We start from the raw sequence: 15,019 nt of genomic DNA, 5'->3' as shown, positions 1-15,019 counted from the left end.
TACAGACCAACCCTGATCCTACAGACCAGCCAGGCGCTGCCCCACAGCCCTGCAAAGGCCCACAGGTTGAGTTCATCCACCTCCACGTGAGGAAGAACTCCCTTCCAAGGAGGGTGGCAGGTACTGGAACAGCTGCCCAGGAGCTCAGGGAGTGTCGCTCTCTGGACACATCCCAAACCCACCTGGACACGCTCCTGTGTCCCCTGCTCCAGGTGACCCTGCCTGGGCAGGAGGTTGGGCTGGATGATCTCCAGAGGTCCCTTCCAACCCCAGCTATTCTGTGATTCCCAGCTAAGTTTGAGATGGCTAAAACATGATTTCTGTATTGCCTGCTTCACTTGAAACTGATTTTCACAGAAAATCCTGTTCACCAGGGTTCCAGCCACTCTCCAGATGAAGCTAGAAAAATGACACTTTTATTTAAGGTTTTGGTGCCTCGCCTTGGAAACTCTCCAGACCATCCACGTTCCCTGATGTGGGTTTAGCATTTGTATGTGGGATGGCTTTTGCATGGAAAATTCCTTTTCCCCTCCTCAAGGAAGTCTGACCAGATTTGGTCACACATTTAAAAAAAACCACAGCTCCAACACGCTCACGCAAACCTTAAAATTCCATCCCAAATTAAGACATTCCAACACCTGAGAGCTCTGCTTTTGCACAGGTCCATATGTCCCATCCCCAGGGAGCACCTGAGAAATGGTCCATCCAGTGTCCAAAGGACTTTGCCATTGTGCTTGTCCTTTCCTACAGGGACTGAGGCAATCAAAAGACAAGGAGCAGGATCCTCCCACTCAAACACAGAGGGATCAAAGTCAAACCACAATAAATGTGTCAATGAAGTTCTCACTTTGACAAAAATGGAACCAGAAGGCAGAGAGAAGTGAAAATTACTTGCATTAGGGGGAAAAAATGAGACAGCACTGGCAGGCAAAGACCTAAGGGATGTGCAAACCCCCTAAAAGCAGAGTCTGAGGTGGGGAGAAGCTGAGCTGTGTCTCAGAGCAGAGAGGCTGAGCAGAAGAGAAAACACCAGACAGGAACACAGCAACAGCTTCAGCGTGCTGCAAGAGAAGTGGGAAGAGGAGAGCAGAGTAAGACCAGAACAAGAGCGGTGCAGAGCCCTCAGCAGGAAAGGCTGGCAGCAGGAATGGAGGAGAATGAGTCAAACTTGAGGAAAAAGGGAAGAAAAAGGCCCCTCTTTTCCCAAAGGGAAGCATGCTTCTTTCCAGAACTTGGAAAAGAACTCGAATCTGTCACATCGCTGCTCTGCGCTCAGAAGCATCTCTGGAATGCTCAACACTTCTCCTCCGTGGCTCTGCCACGAGGCTGCCAGCCCCCACAACGTGTCTGTCAGCTGGAGAGGGCTCACTGAGGGACTGCACCCCTGCTCATCACCCATGGCATGGCTTTCCTGGCTCTTCCAATTAACTACCCTTCTTTTAAAGAGCTCTGATAAACCCCTCTGGTTGCACAACGCACCCCGCAGCACTGGAGCCGTGGCAGAATGAAACCCAAGCCAGTCCCACCAACTCCATGTGCCTAGGAACACACATCTTTAGTGACAGGCTCAGCAGGCCTGCCCTCCTCAGGGGCACAGAGCTCCAGGAGCAGCTCTGGAGGGATGGAGGGGCACTGCCCCGTCCCCTCTGAGCACAGAACTGCAGCTCCTGGCTGCAGGAGCTCACACCTCCTGGCAAGGCAGCTGAGGATCCACCTCTGCTCCTGCTCTGCTGCCTCTGGCCAGCCCTGCTGCTCCGTGGAGATCTCAGAAGGAGCCCAGAGACCAGAGGAGAACCTCAGGCTTGAGAGCCACCCTTGGTTCTTTGCTCTCTCACAGCTTTCCTGTCTGATCATCAGACAAGTAATTTTGACCTCAAAGCTTTGCTTCCTTTCATGTGATGCACGTATTACTTTCTTCTTTCATTTTTTTTTCTTCTCTCCCCAGCTCACTGACACGTTTGGAAGAAGAAATTGTTTCTCTACTTTTAGACCACCATATACAAAAAAAAAACCCAAATAAAAACCCCAACACTTACCTCAAAACTAAGCAATACCCCTTCTACAAGGAGCAGTCACTATCTGGCTACTCTAAGATGCCTTATTTTCTCTAAAACTTTAGGCCCAATAGCTCCTTTTCTAATAATAAATATTTCAGATTAAACACTGAAGTACGGGCTAGAAGCTATGAGTTTAAATAAGAAATATAGCACTTGAGAACTTCGCTTCATTAAAATTATTAAAAAGATGGAAACATCTTTCTATGTATAGTTTTGAAGACTGCTAATTTAGATACAAAAATAAAACTCTTTATATCTCTCGAATTTCTGACAAAAGCATTTTTAAGGAAACATTCATTAGCTGTCAGGGAAACCATGACAGTGCCAAACATATTCCACTGAAACTTTTCAGTCACCTTTAATTTTTAAACAGGGCTCATTTTCTGTACCAGCACCACAGAAAATGTAATATGAGAAAGAAAACAGATGATATGACATCTAAAACTAAAAATAAATGATTACATTGATTAATACAGCAGTAGCCAGCAATCCAATCCGGGCTGCAGGCATATCTCCCCAGCCTGGCTGTATCAGATAAGCGCAATATTCACTGACTGTGTGGAGAGCTGCCAGCCAGCCCCGCTTGTGGAGCAGCACCAGGAGGGGCTGCAGGGCTCCTGCACGAGCCACACGCAGTGTACATCTCTCACCTACACAGTGATACACAGCAAAAGGCAAATGACCACTTCCTAAGGAAGAGGTAAGGCAGGGAAATTACACTCTGAGGTAATATAATAATGGAACACCTTTCAGTATTTACAGAAACTACTTTCAACTCAACAAACCCTAATAAACTATGAGTCCTATCTAGATAAAAGAAAAAATCAAGCAGCACAGATGAGAGAGGAAAAAAATCTCCCAATTTTCAGCCTTCCAAATCTGTAAAAACTTTGATTAAATTTCATTTTGGGAGGCAAGGTATTGGTATGGGGTACTAAACTTAGTACATTCCCATGTATTTTTCAGAAGCTATTCATACACAATCTGATTCTATTTATTTGTATAGATGTGTTTATCATTTCCAGTCAACAGAAAGTGTGGGGGTCAAAATGGGAAACCTTAATTAAGGGGGTGAAATGGGCAAGTTTGATGAAGGGGGAAAATGGAAAGGCTTAACGAAGATGGCGCCCCGGTAACGAGCTGTGCAGAAATCAAGGTGTTTAATTAAAGCCATTCCAGGGTTAATCATTCACCAGGGACTTCAACCCCGGCTCAAGGGTCACCTGCAGCAGGCGGGCGTGGCAACGGCTGGGGAGGGCTCCTGTCCAGGGGATGGACAGACACAGCCTGGGCAGCGGGACACACGGACAGCGACACACAGGGACACACGGACAGCGACACACAGGGACACATGGACAGCGACACACAGGGACACACGGACAGGGACACACGGACAGCGACACACAGGGACACACGGACAGGGACACACAGGGACACACGGACAGGGACACACGGACAGTGACACACAGGGACACATGGACAGTGACACACAGGGACACATGGACAGCGACACACAGGGACACACGGACAGGGACACACGGACAGGGACACACAGGGACACATGGACAGCGACACACAGGGACACACGGACAGCGACACACAGGGACACACGGACAGGGACACACAGGGACACACGGACAGGGACACACAGGGACACATGGACAGCGACACACAGGGACACACGGACAGCGACACACAGGGACACACGGACAGGGACACACAGGGACACATGGACAGCGACACACACGGACACACGGACAGCGACACACAGGGACACACGGACAGGGACACACGGACAGGGACACACAGGGACACATGGACAGCGACACACAGGGACACACGGACAGCGACACACAGGGACACACGGACAGGGACACACGGACAGCGACACACAGGGACACACGGACAGCGACACACAGGGACACATGGACAGCGACACACAGGGACACACGGACAGGGACACACGGACAGCGACACACAGGGACACACGGACAGGGACACACAGGGACACACGGACAGGGACACACGGACAGGGACACACAGGGACACATGGACAGCGACACACAGGGACACACGGACAGCGACACACAGGGACACACGGACAGGGACACACGGACAGTGACACACAGGGACACATGGACAGCGACACACAGGGACACACGGACAGGGACACACGGACAGGGACACATGGACAGCGACACACAGGGACACACGGACAGGGACACACGGACAGGGACACACAGGGACACACGGACAGGGACACACGGACAGGGACACATGGACAGCGACACACAGGGACACACGGACAGGGACACACAGGGACACATGGACAGCGACACACAGGGACACACAGACAGGGACACACAGGGACACACGGACAGGGACACACAGGGACACATGGACAGCGACACACAGGGACACATGGACAGCGACACACAGGGACACACGGACAGGGACACACGCGACACACAGGGACACATGGACAGCGACACACAGACAGGGACACACAGACAGGGACACACAGGGGTGGGACGTGTTGATCCTCAAGGTCCCTCCCAACCCAAACCATTGCACGATTCTCTCACCCTATAAAAGACAACTCTAGTGAGACAACGGCAAGTGGAACTCTGAGGAGCCAAAATTACCGACCATTTCCAGCCTACAGCCTGCACCCCTCTTCACCAGTGTGTGCAAGGGATGGTCAGCCTGGACCACATTCTGTCCAAACAGGGGTCACTCCTCACACCCCCAGACACCAAAACATGGCCCACCACACATGCTGGCTCTGCAGCTCAACGGAACCAACCACTGGGAATGGATTCCTTAAAGCAAGTTACTCACTGGTGTAAGTGGTATCACCAAACTAAGAGTAAAGAAACCATTTTCAATGTCATTGCCATCTGGGCCTCCTCCTTATCTTCCAGCAATGAGAACAATGTAAACACTAGGCTGTGGACACTGCCTGATTACATTTTTTGAATTGTTTATTTATTTCTTCATTAACTAGAGAAACTATTAATTATTTTTATATCCTCCTAGGCAGGGAAGTAGTTTTGAGTTCAAGCAGGAAGAAATTTCAATCCAATGCTGTTGACACTAGACCTGTCATGACTATTAAAACAGAAGTGTGTTTGCCAGTTGGAAATAATTCCAGAAAGGCATTTTGCTGAGAACCTGAACCATTGGCCTCTTCTGTCTCTTGAAATGTTTTCACTTCATTCTGAAGAGGCTGAAAATTGGTAAGAACCCAGGTTTTCCTCCCAGGCTGCCTGAGCTCTGCAGACACAGAGCCAGCCCTGGCTGGCCGGGTGCCACAGAGGGGGCACAGAGCCACTGCAGAGGCACAGACTGCCATGGGGACAGACCCCAAGCCAAGGTGTCCTGGGGTGCTGACTGCTCACAGAGCCACAAATCCTCCCTCCACGTAACTTCCTTACAGACCCACCCACTCTTCAGCTCTCTTTCCTATTTTCTGTTTAAAATGGAGATCTGGATGGTTTTGGTAGGAGTGCAGGTCTTGACGACAAGCATGTCCTCAATGATGCCACAACAAATGAAAAATCCACTCCGGAGTATTTAACCAAAGCCTGTACAAAAAAGCCCTCAGCATTTCTGGTTTCCAGCTGCTCTGAGAACCAGGATGATTAACACGGTTTCCTTTATCGCACACCCAGATAAACACTGTATTAAAAAACCCCTGATAAGCCAGGAAATCAGATGCTGAACTAACGGTCTCGCTTTGTGCAGCACATCTGTGACACGGCCAAGATAATGGCAGAGGAGGGATGTGGCACTGCGGAAGGCCACGGCTGAATTTCCTTCACTGCCAGAGCCAGAAACTCATGGCACAGCAGCTCCTGGTGCACAGGCAGAGGGGCTGTCCCTCCTCCTGACCCTGCCACAGTACATGCTGCTAGGGGATGCCACGGTTATAACAGAAAAATTTAAAATACGAGAGATTCCTCAAGCAGCAAAGTCTCAGGATCATCCCCTATCCCAGAACACAACTTTTACCACGCCTTCACACACAACTAGAGCTGGCTGCAGGATTTGAGGGCTTGTACAGGCAGACAAATAGTGCTGGCAAATGCCAACAGCATGGAAGCAGGGCAGGAATCTGCCAACACAACACATGGAGAGCAAAGCTGCCCTGGCAGCCAGGGCTCCTCAGGGCCAGCGGCGCGTCCAGCCTGCACCACGGCCATCCCCATCCCTGAGGAGCACCCACCCTGCCCAGGGCACCCACCCTGCCCAGGGCACTGCAGCTCCAGCCTGCACCCAGCCATCCCCAACCCCTGAGGAGCACCCACCCTGCCCAGGGCACCCGCCCTGCCCAGGGCACTGCAGCTCCAGCTCCAGCTCCAGCCTGCACCCAGCCATCCCCAGTCCCTGAGGAGCACCCACTCTGCCCAGGGCACTGCAGCTCCAGCTCCAGCCTGCACCACGGCCATCCCCAATCCCTGAGGAGCACCCACCCTGCCCAGGGCACCCACCCTGCCCAGGGCACTGCAGCTCCAGCTCCAGCTCCAGCCTGCACCACAGCCATCCCCATCCCTGAGGAACACCCGCTCTGCCCAGGGCACTGCAGCTCCCTGGGAGCACCAGGAGGGGCTGGCAGCTCCAGGGTACCCACACTGCCCAGGGCACGGCAGCTCTCTGGAGCACCAGGAGGGGCTGGCAGCTCCAGGGTACCCACACTGCCCAGGGCACGGCAGCTCTCTGGAGCACCAGGAGGGGCTGGCAGCTCCACAGGCCCCAGCCCGAGGCCAGCCCTGGCCCCGCTGTGAAATGGCGCCCGCTGCCATCTTGGCATCACCGCGAGTGACGCCGGAGCAGCGGCCGCGCTCCCGCTGGAGCCTCTCCAGAACGTAAAGGCTTCAAGGGCACAGGCAGAGCTTTCTTGGAATGGATAAATGGTAATTGATGTTGCAGCTGCAACCTCAGCCAGAGCTCTTGGGATTTCAAATGTACTACAGACCTAAAGCATTTATGGCCAGAATATGATAATTAAATTATATGTTCTAAACTTTTATATTTATTACAGTGCTCCAGTAAAGCGGCCAAAAAGTCTTACCTTCAAGGGTAGAATTCATTTCTATATGAATCAATTTAGGCATACTTTTCCAAAGCTTTGTGCTGCTTTTAAAATTTCATTGTTCACCCTTCCTTCTCTAAATAAAGAGGCAGCAAAGAAAGAGACCCAGACAGAAGCCAGTACCTCTGTACTCAAATACAGACTTTGCATAAAAATATGGAATCAAATCATCCTGGGCCATACCAATTGTTTAAGCTCTGCTGGATGACAAAAGAGCAAGTTGATCTACCTATATTTACAGCCTGTGGATCATCTCAAACCTGCAGGCACAGGGACATGTTCTGTGCTCACAGACTGAGGTGAGCCAGGACCAGGACAGCTGCAAAATAATGCACTTTACAATAAAATGCAAAAGTCTGAGTAGAATTAGAGTTTGTTTTTTTTAATTTTCAGTGCATCCCAAGAAATGTCTCAGCCTGGTTAAAAGAAGGCTCAGGGGGGCCCTTGTGGCTCTGCACAGCTCTTGACAGGAGGGGACAGCCAGGTGGGATTTGGCATCTGCTCCCAGGGAACAGGAGGAGAGGGAACGGCCTCAGGCTGGGCCAGGCAGGCTCAGGGTGGGCACAGCAGGAATTTCCCCATGGAAAGGGGGCTCAGGGTGGGCACAGCAGGAATTTCCCCATGGAAAGGGGGCTCAGGGTGGGCACTGCAGGAATTTCCCCATGGAAAGGGGGCTCAGGCATTGGAACTGCCCAGGGAGGGTTGGGGTGCCCATCCCCGGAGGTGTCCAAGGAAGGGCTGGAGGTGGCACTGGGGGCTCTGGGCTGGGGACAGGGTGGGTGTCAGGCACAGCTTGGACTAGATAACATTAAAAGTCTTTTCCAACTCCTGTGGACTCTGGGGTTCTGTTTCAGATCTCAGCAGCCTCAGACCTGCTTTACCTTTCTTGGAAGCAGGTTTTTAGTTTTCTGAACCTTGCAAACTAACCAAGAGCCAAACTAACTGCCCAAAAATGTATTGTCTGAACACTGACCCTTTCACACACCAGTTCCATGGGCCAGCACTTGGAATTCAACAGCAGCAGAACTGCACTGAGACATTCTGTGGTGATCACAAGAGATTCATGAGCTCAGAGCAGCCCCAGCATTTTGGCTCTTCCTCCACAGTCAGCATAGATCGGATCTGACCCCTTATTCCAGCACACATTAATGTTGTACCAGAGGAACTCAACTTAAAATATTAAACAGGATTTGTTCCATTAATGACCTCAGCATGAGCCGTGTCCAGTGCTCGTGTCAATCACAGGACTGTGTGCAGGTTGCCAAAACGATGCTGCTAGGAAAGGAGAGACACATCTGGAAAGCTGATTCTAACATACATGGAAAAATATTAATGATACAGAAAGAAAGGCAGTAAAAGATTAAACTGCAGTAGAATCATAGAATCCCAGAATGGTCTGGATTGGAAAGGATCTTAAAGATCCCCTGCCATGGCAGGGACACCTTCCACTGTCCCAGGCTGCTCCAAGCCCTTCCAGCCCGGCCTTGGGCACTGCCAGGGATCCAGGGCAGCCCCAGCTGCTCTGGGTACCTGTGCCAGGGCCTGCCCACCCTCAGTATCCCATCTAGCCCTGCTCCCTGGCAGTGGGAAGCCATTCCCCCTTGTCCAAAGTCCCTCTCCAGCTCTCTTGGAGCCTCTTTCTGCACTGGAAGGGGTTTCAAGGTCCCTTGGAACCTTCTCTTCTCCAAAAGCCTCAAAGCTGCAGTAGAGTCCTTCCACAGTCAAATAACCATCAAGACATAAATAAATTTAGAGCTGCAATTAGGAAGTTTATTTCTTCTATTCTGAAAAAACACAACAAAATCAAGACTCTCCTGCTGCCAGTGGAACAGTGGTCTGGACTGAAGCTGTATCAATGTGGACACACAAACTTATTCACCAGCTCATGCTTTTAGCTGCACTGCAGAGCTAATTCCTGCTTTACAACAACAAATATCAGTAGAAATATAAAAAAAGAAACTAAAAGTAATGTAACTCAAACACAAATAACAGAGCAGAAATGACACCTTAACTCTGAGCAGGAAGAAGAAGAGGAGAAGGGAAAGATGAAGAGAGGGCAAGAGAAGCAGAAATGAATTATTTTTCCTCCATTCCTTCTCCAGCCCTTCCAGGAAGCTCTGTTCAGAGGAGAGGTGATACTGAAGCAGGCGAGGCTGCTGAATTCCCCGGAGCACAAACCCCATTTCCCCATTTCCCCATTTGTTCCCCCGTCCCTCTGGAGGGAGCCCTGCAGACCCAGGTCCTGCCCAGCACGGGCTCCCTCAATGGGAGGCACACACTCACACGTGCAGCACTTCATTATGGAATATTAACCAGCCTGTTGCACTCTGGGCTCTGCTTCAGTGCAGATCTATGGAGAACAGGGATGGGGACGGTGCCAACTTTAGGTTTTGGCCTCGGTCCATTTGGTGCAGGGCCAGGATGACTTGGTTGACTGTTGAGTCATCAGTTGGTTCAATTGACATTATTTTACATTTGACTGGTTATTGTTCTTTAAACTTTGAACAGGAGTCCAGAAGCTCAAAAAACACCAATGGACCAAAAAGAAAGCAGCCAAAACAGAGTTTAAACAAGGCATGTAAGCAAGAAAAATACTCTCAAATGACGTTTGCTATTAGCAGAAACTACTGAAGAATCAAAATCCACCTTGTGGTTTAAAACGTGCCTGTTATATTCCCAATATATGTAGGAAGGAAAGCAAACCTTTTCCCCCCAAATAAATCAACTGGTGACTGAGAACTGTATTTTTAACAGTAGAATATTCCTGAAATTTTGGATGGGCAATGGGCACACTGGTCATTTGCTTTAGCCAGTACTCAACCTACAACCGACAATGAAAAGATTTAACCCCCAGAAGTTACTGCTTCAGTACTGAAGACACCCTTCTGTTTGGCAGAAGAGAGGCCCATAAACTGTGGTGGTTTGTTTCCACATGGATGTGGCATGAAATGAAGTCATTACACAAATAATCTGCATTTACCAACAGGAATCTGTACTGAAGGTTCATGCCTGTTGTTTTCAAACTGTTTACTAAACTCACTGTGTTTCCACTCTCATTCCAGGTATGTATTCAGTATGTTTGGATCCCCTGAGAGGGAGGGAAATTCATTGTTACAGCCACTTATTTTCATCATCAGCTAAAGAAAGAGCCAAGGGGGAGCCTGAGCTGGCTTTAATGAGAAGAGCAGCGGGAAGGGAGACTGGGCTTTGCTACAATAAACCTGCCAGGATGGAATCAGCTTTTGTGACGGCTTCCAAGAGCATGAAAAACAAACAAACCCCAATAAAAACATCATATCCTGGGTACTTTGCTGGAAGACAAAAATACTGGTGATGATTTTGAGATCTTAGTCACAAGGATGACGACTGCAAGCTGCTGTCAGCGCCACGGGCCTGCGGTGCAGCGCCAGCTCGTGTGGATTGTGCTCCCTGTTTAGTCATGAGCACCAACGCCACTTTAAAGGGAAGAGATTCCTTTGTACCATCTTACAGAGGGAACAGGAATTCTTACAGGAAAGACACGGAGCAAATTCAAAATCCCTGGTGACTTAAAAATCAGAGAGTCGCTGACGGATGAGCACAGGGCCCTGAGGGAGAGGCTGAGGTCTCCCCCCAAACCCTACAAAAAGCTTTTCTTCCTGTTTCACATTTAGTTCTTGGTGCATTTTATCTTTCATATTCAGATCTGTGTGTCTACATAACAGAGCTTAAAACTGAGTGAATCTGTTTAAAAAGCATTTCCCAAACTCTTACAATCACTTTTACCGCCCTTCAGAACACAATTCCACTTCATTTTAACTGGCCCCTGACACAGGGGATGCAAAGAACAAATACGAAACCACTCTTCCCTGCACGAACAGGAAGAAAAGCACGTCCTAAGTTTGTTTATTGACACGAAATCAGCCACAGAAACTTGTGTAATATTCTCAGAAGGCCAAGCAAGGAGTAGCACCCCAGACCTGTATGACGTGTATATTGTATGTCATTTCCAAGGCATTTTAAGTCAACCTTATTGAATTAGCCAGGAGAGGGCTGTAATTACTTTTGTCAACACTGTTAAGCAATTACAGATACAATTTCTGCTATAACATGCACACACAGTAGGTTATTACCTGCTTTTATTTCCACTTGGCAACCATGTCACACAAGACTATAAAGATGTTTCACCACATCCCTCCTGTTGCCCACACCCCGCCTTTGCAGGCGATTCTCACCTTGGGGCTTTGGGCTCCTTTGTGGTGTGCTTTTTTCCCCCATGATACTTTTAGCTCTCGCCTTCTGTCCCTCTCGGGGCTCCTGGTATTTTTTATGCACTTTCCTCTGTCCTCTCCCCTCCCTGCCAGCTGAAGGAAGCTCTATTCCTTCCTCGCTGAACCTCGCGCTGTTTCCTGGCCACATTGTTCGTCTCTGCCTCTTTGTGTATTTTCTCTTCCTGAGCAGCACTGGGAGCCCCTCCCAATTAAACTCCATCTGTAAACTTCATTAATGGGCTGTTTACCTCTCTCCCACAGCCACCATGACAGGGACAGACAGACCCCGAGCCCTCCCCACCATCCCTCTCCTCCGAGAGCTCCTCCTGCGTCCCCAGGGCTGAACTTACTGCAGCAATCCCAACATTCCTTCTGAAAAGTATTAAAAGCTTTCCTGATGGGAAACTCTTTTCTTTTCCTGATTTAGAAGATGTCACAACAGCTCAGATCAACATTTTAACTATGGTCATTACTCAAGATTTACTCAATGGAGTGCATATTGCATTCACAGCTGCAACAGGTTTTGAAGCCATCTGAAGACTGTTCCAGTAGGAGAGCTGTAGTATTCCTCATGGGAAAATTACTGGGTGTTTACTACTGAAATGTGGGAAAGGCAGAACTCACTGCATGCTGGGTTTGGGAGGTGAGCTCACTCTACTCAGTACCTGAAGAAAACAGGTGCTTAATTCAGTTTTAAGACTATGTATTAGTCCCTAAGTCCTTATATCCTTACATAAGCATAATTACACAGGAGGTGAGAGAATGGGTATGGCAATCAGTTTCCCATATTATTGATGAAATCAAACAATATAAAAATATAAAAAAATGCTTTTTGAGCTGCAGCTAGGAAAGGTTTCAAAGCTATGGGCACCTGAACAGAACGTATCAGAGACAAAAATCTGACAAAGCTAGACGCAGGATAGGGTAGGAAAAAATGAAAGTTCATCAGCCAATCCTTTCAACCCATCAGATGATCAGCCAATCCAACAGTCCCACCTTTAAAAAATATTAACATAAAGCAAAGGAAAAAAAAAAAGATCTATTTCAATCAGACATTACTGAGAAGACCTCACTTGGGTACAACTTCATTTACCTGAGTCTCAGGTTTATAATCAGCTTTTTCAGCAGCAAGCACCAGAGAAACAAACCAAAGCAGCATTGAAACTCCCAGGGTGCAGACCCCATACAGGTGCAATCACACACACACCAAACAAGCTTTTAACTCCAAATAACAGGGGATGCTGACATTCACAAAGCCTTAAGTTTTCAAATGAAAAGCACATGGAGGTGCTTTTATCTAAAACACAACATCCTGGTTCCAGCAAGCATTTCTGTATTGCTTTAACAGTACAATAACTTCAACTGCTACTGCATCTTTGAGAGACACTGATCCAATGGCTCAGCCAACTCCAGTGGGGATGAGGCTCCCTCAGAAAAACAGCTTTTGTACCTTTGGAAAGCTTCTCTGAGATTCCTGGGCTTTCAGAGGAATTAACCCTGAAACAAACCACCTTTAGGAAACAGCAGAGGGGTTAATCTTTCCTTGTTTTTAGCAGTGGCTCAGGGCGCAGCAGCACGTGGGGCTCTGGACACGTCAGCACAGCCAGGGCTCTGAGAGCAGAGCTGGGACCAGCCTGGCTCCCAGCACAGGCTCCCACCAGCCCCCAGAAGGGGCAGCTAATCCAGGAGTATTTGCAAGGTGCAATAAATACATGTAAGCCCAAAGCCTCATTGTATTTCCAGGCTAAAATCCCTCCCTAACTGCTGTCATGTCGCTTGCATGCTCTGTCTGAGAAACATTAAACAAAGGTCAGGCTGGCAAACACGTCTGCAACGGGAACAAACCCAGCTCTGGCTGCACACTTAACTCTTTGTGAGGAGAGGGCTCTGCTTGGACCTGCAGATAAAGCCCTCTTTGGACAGGGGTTCACCTGGCACAGGCTGGTGGCTGCAGGTGCAGGGCAGCCAGCAGGACCAGCGGGTGTCAGATGGATCTGCTGAGCTGCCCCTTCTGGGGAGAAGGAGTTCTTGGTGCTGTGGAGCCATCCCACTGATTCCAGGAGAACAGGAGCTCTTGGTGCTGTGGAGCCATCCCACTGATTCCAGGAGAACAGGAGCTCTTGGTGCTGTGGAGGCATCCCACTGATTCCAGGAGAACAGGAGCTCTTGGTGCTGTGGAGCCATCCCACTGATTCCAGGAGAACAGGAGCTCTTGGTTTTTATGGAGCCATCCCACTGATTCCAGGAGAACAGGAGCTCCTGGTCTTTATGGAGCCATCCCACTGATTCCAGCAGAACAGGAGCTCTTGGTGCTGTGGAGCCATCCCACTGATTCCAGGAGAACAGGAGCTCTTGGTGCTGTGGAGGCATCCCACTGATTCCAGGAGAACAGGAGCTCTTGGTGCTGTGGAGGCATCCCACTGATTCCAGCAGAACAGGAGCTCCTGGTCTTTATGGAGCCATCCCACTGATTCCAGCAGAACAGGAGCTCCTGGTCTTTATGGAGCCATCCCACTGATTCCAGGAGAACAGGAGCTCCTGGTCTTTATGGAGCCATCCCACTGATTCCAGCAGAACAGGAGCTCCTGGTTTTTATGGAGCCATCCCACTGATTCCAGCAGAACAGGAGCTCCTGGTCTTTATGGAGCCATCCCACTGATTCCAGCAGAACAGGAGCTCCTGGTTTTTGTGGAATCACCCCACCACACATGGGGCTTTTCCTCTCCACCCTGCCTAGGGAAGCTTCCACTATCCAATCTACTCGTGGCAAGGTAATAAAGGATCTGGCTGAGAGACAAACCAGGTTAAAAGTTAAGACAACACCTGGATCATGCAGGATGGATACAGTCATAACATTTCAGTGTCCCAATGTTCAATCTGCAAAGTATAATTAAGATTATCAACAAATAAACCACCACCACAGAAAATGAAAAATAAAAGAACTATAACACATCCTAAGAACAAAGTATTTTTTTAAAATCTAGGGTCAATTTTTTTCCCCCAAATTAATTTCATTCTCACTTCAGGAACCAAAAGAGGTACTAATTTTAGAAGTATGGCTATAATGAACACTTACCTGGCAATACAGAGAAACACTGAACAGCCAAGAACAATCCAAGCCTGTTTCTCCTCCCCACTGCCTCATGGAGAAAACTGAACTATGGATAATTATGCTCTTAAATTTGAGTCCTCAGCACGTCTGAATTTAGATGAGATTAACCAACGCCTGAATATAAATTATCATCAAAGTGACAGGAAGGAATGCTTTAAGTTTTGTATTTTCTTATTCGTGATGCTGAACACGCCATCATTATCTACAGCTCTTCCTACCTGTAACACAGATCATCCTCTCACCCTGTTCTGTATGTGGGACCTACAGAAAGAAGGTCCTGGAAGAAAAACCCAGGAAGCACCACAAGAGAAATACAGAAAATGATACCACGACAAGGGCAGACCCACCAACTGCCATCACTGCTGCTACTTCTCAGTATTCCAGAAGCTGTGGTGCTTCAAAAAGCTTGGAAAAGTCATGAATTAACCCCATTTTCCCCTGCAACAATCCACAAGGAAGTACCAGATCCAGGCAAAAGGCTGCAGCTCCTCACCTCAGCTGCAGA

The 15,019-nt window shown here is 48.9% G+C and overlaps 1 protein-coding gene across 1 annotated transcript in view; it reads right to left on the bottom strand.

Annotated features, from left to right (window-relative positions):
* The window catches only part of NR3C1 (nuclear receptor subfamily 3 group C member 1), a 62,554-nt gene that overhangs the window by 24,595 nt on the left and 22,940 nt on the right, over positions 1 to 15,019 (bottom strand). The window lies entirely within an intron of this gene.

This window comes from Molothrus aeneus, chromosome 15 (assembly GCF_037042795.1).
Source record: "Molothrus aeneus isolate 106 chromosome 15, BPBGC_Maene_1.0, whole genome shotgun sequence".
Lineage (NCBI taxonomy): Eukaryota > Metazoa > Chordata > Aves > Passeriformes > Icteridae > Molothrus > Molothrus aeneus.
This window is presented reverse-complemented; position numbering and strand designations above follow the sequence as displayed.